At 41.7% G+C, this 3346-nt stretch overlaps 1 non-coding gene across 1 annotated transcript; it reads left to right on the top strand.

Annotated features, from left to right (window-relative positions):
• Positions 1–2642: 2642 nt before the first annotated feature.
• Positions 2643–2749, top strand: LOC123596525. The gene has a single exon (XR_006711702.1). It is a non-coding gene; the product is annotated as a U6 spliceosomal RNA (small nuclear RNA).
• The last annotated feature ends 597 nt before the right edge of the window (positions 2750–3346 follow it).

The raw sequence follows: 3346 nt of genomic DNA, 5'->3' as shown, positions 1-3346 counted from the left end.
CGCTCAACCGACTGAGCCACCCACGGGCCCCATCGTTTTGTTTTCGTAAGCAACTAACATGAGTTACACGGTGGCTTCCAGGTAAGGACTGCAAGTTAAACATACCTCTAATATCCTTTTCTCCGGAAGTCTCTCTGAAACTACAATAGAAGAGATTTTTACTGGCAAAGGGAAAATGGGAGAGGAGAAAATCACAGCAAACTTTTGGAATCTGGAAAGCAAATAAACAAGTGCTGATTTAGCAGAGCTGAGACAGCTGAATCCTAGATCAGCGGTGAGGAAAGTGGATTGACCCACAAATCTACAAAGGCTATGAATTGGTAACACTGAGTACCTCTGGAAATGGGGGTCAAGGGAGGGGTTTAAAGAAAGAGGATTTGTTGGAAGTTTTTTTTTTTTTGAAGTAGGCTTCACATCCAGCATGGAACCCAGCGTGGGATTTGAACTCACAATCCTGAGACCAAGACCTGAGCTGAGATCAAGAGTCTGACACTGAACCAAACGAGCCACCCAGGAACCCCTTGTTGGAAGCTTTTTAAAGAACATTTTAATCCCCAGACCACCTTCTCCAATTTGTGCAGTCAGACACTTGGCCTCCTCCACACTCACAGAATTAGAAGATTTTTTTTTTTTTTCTGCACAGGAAAACAGAAGGTCCCTGGGTTGGAAGACAGTAGGCAGAGATGGAGGTGGATGCTGTGCTAGGAACTGGGAGCTGGAGTAACTACAGTCTTACTGGCTTCTGGGATTCCAGTCCTCCCCATCTCTTGGGTTCCCAGAATATTGGAAACCAGGCCATTGTCTTTCAGGGAGGAGACTGGAAAGTTCCCCTGGAGAATCTGAGCAGCCCAAGAAGAAAGTCTTACACATACTGATGATGAGTTTTCATTGGGAAAATGATGACCCTCGGGTGAAGTTCACTGTTGAAAAGCCCCAGCCACGAATTCACTCTTATGAGCAAATGATCAAGATTTACAGGTGCGGAAACCCTAATGTGAAAGATTCAGACCAAGACAAACCAACATTTAAAAAGCAACATGAGAAATAGCAGACACATTCAAAGAAAAGAAACTTAAAACAAAAACCCATCAGTAGTATCTTCAGTGAGGCAAGAAGAAATATTTCAACCTTGAGACAGCAAAAGAATGACGTAGAAACAGAACTTTTGAAGAAAAGGGAGCTCTAGACATTCGGAAACATAATGGAAATTTCGAAAAGTGCAACAAATTGGAGGATAAAATTGAAGAACTCTCCTCAACAGTAGAGCAAATGATGTAAAAGAGAAAAAGTAAAAAAGTCGGGGGATGGATCCACAGGACTTAAGGATCCACAAGACTTAATATCTAAATAACAGGAGTTTCAGGAAAAGAGAACAGAAAAAGTGAACTGCCAAAAAGATAAGGGAATCAAAATAAAATGTCATCAGTTTTCTCAACAGTAATACCAGAGGCTAGAAGATGAGAAAATGACGCTTTCAACCCTTGGAGGAATAACCACTTCTACCTTAAAATTTTTTTTGTGTGTTTGATTTTTTATATTTGAGAGGGAGACAGACAGAAAGCGAGTAGGGGAGGGGCAGAGAGACAGAGACAGAATCCAAAGCAGGCACCAGGCTCTGAGCTGTCCGTCAGCACAGAGCCCGACGTGGGGCTGGAACTCACGAACTGAACCGTGAGATCATAACTTGAGCTGAAGTCAGACGCTTAGCTGACTGAGCCACCCAGGTGCCCCAAAACCACTTCTATCTTAGAATGACAAAAGAGCAATTGCATATGAGGGCTGAAGAAAGACATTTTAGAAAGGCAATGTTTCAAAAAGTGTATTTCCCATGTGCCTTTATCAGGGAGCGACTGACGGGTATGTTTCACCAACACAAGGGAACAAACCAAGAACGAAGACTCAAGATACAGGAAACGGGAGATCCGACTCAAGAGAAATGAAGGGAGTCCTCAGGATGACAGCTCCACCCCAGTTGTTGAGAACAAAACAGTCCAGACTGGAACATGGCAGAGAATCTGGAAAGTGTTTCTTCAAGAAGATCAGGTTGATAAAATATGGGATGCTCTAAATGTCTTGAGAAGATGTTTATATCATTGCAGGAGACTTTGTGTTTGAATTTGTGGTAAGTGCATCTACTACTAATACACTTACTATCCAGGGAATTAAAAAAAGTTGTTCAGGATAGTAAAAGTCGTTATAGTTTACTACGTGGCTTAGTTCAGGGTAGCATTTACATGGTCGTAATGCTATGAGTTACATTTACTGAATAAAGATCTAAGGAAAATTAATGATGTAACTATATTGGAAGGATAAAGGGATGGGAAGGGTGTGCATGTGTTTCATGGGGAAAGGGGAAGAGAGCCAAATCCCTAACTTGCGAACTGGTAAGCCAGTAGCTAAAGCCTATAAGTGAAAAATCAAGGAAACTATACAGGAGGAAAAGTAAGTTTCCTTCTCTTCTGATTTCTCAGCTGAGGCCACTGGAATAAAAGATTAACAAGAGAAAAACAGGAGTTGATTCGCATGCATACCTCATGTATACATGGGAAACACCCAAAGACAAATAAGTAACTCCTACAACCACTTAAGAATTCCAACTTAGGGGCACCTGGGTGGCTCAGCTGGTTAAATGTCTGACTTCAGTGCTCACTTAGGCAGCACATATACTAAAATTGGAATGATACAGAGAAGATTAGCATGGCCCCTGCACAAGAATGACACACAAATTTGTGAAGCGTTCCATATTTTTAAATATTGTCAAAATGTCAATACTACCCAAAGCTATCTACACATTCAATGCAATCCCAATCAAAATTGCACCAGCATTCTTCTCGAAGCTAGAACAAGCAATCCTAAAATTCATATGGAACCACAAAAGACCCCGAATAGCCAAAGTAATTTTGAAGAAGACCAAAGCAGGAAGCACCACAATCCCAGACTTTAGCCTCTACTACAAAGCTGTCATCATCAAGACAGCATGGTATTGGCACAAAAACAGACACATAGACCAATGGAATAGAATAGAAACCCCAGAACTAGACCCACAAACGTACGGCCAACTCATCTTTGACAAAGCAGGAAAGAATATCCAATGGAAAAAAGACAGTCTCTTTAACAAATGGTGCTGGGGGAACTGGACAGCAACATGCAGAAGGTTGAAACTAGACCACTTTCTCACACCATTCACAAAAACAAACTCAAAATGGATAAAGGACCTGAATGTGAGACAGGAAACCATCAAAACCCTAGAGGAGAAAACAGGAAAAGACCTCTCTGACCTCAGCCACAGCAATTTCTTACTCCGACACATCCCCAAAGGCAAGGGAATTAAAAGCAAAAATGAACT

The sequence above is a fragment of the Leopardus geoffroyi genome, chromosome B1 (genome assembly GCF_018350155.1).
Source record: "Leopardus geoffroyi isolate Oge1 chromosome B1, O.geoffroyi_Oge1_pat1.0, whole genome shotgun sequence".
Taxonomy (NCBI): domain Eukaryota; kingdom Metazoa; phylum Chordata; class Mammalia; order Carnivora; family Felidae; genus Leopardus; species Leopardus geoffroyi.
This window is presented reverse-complemented; position numbering and strand designations above follow the sequence as displayed.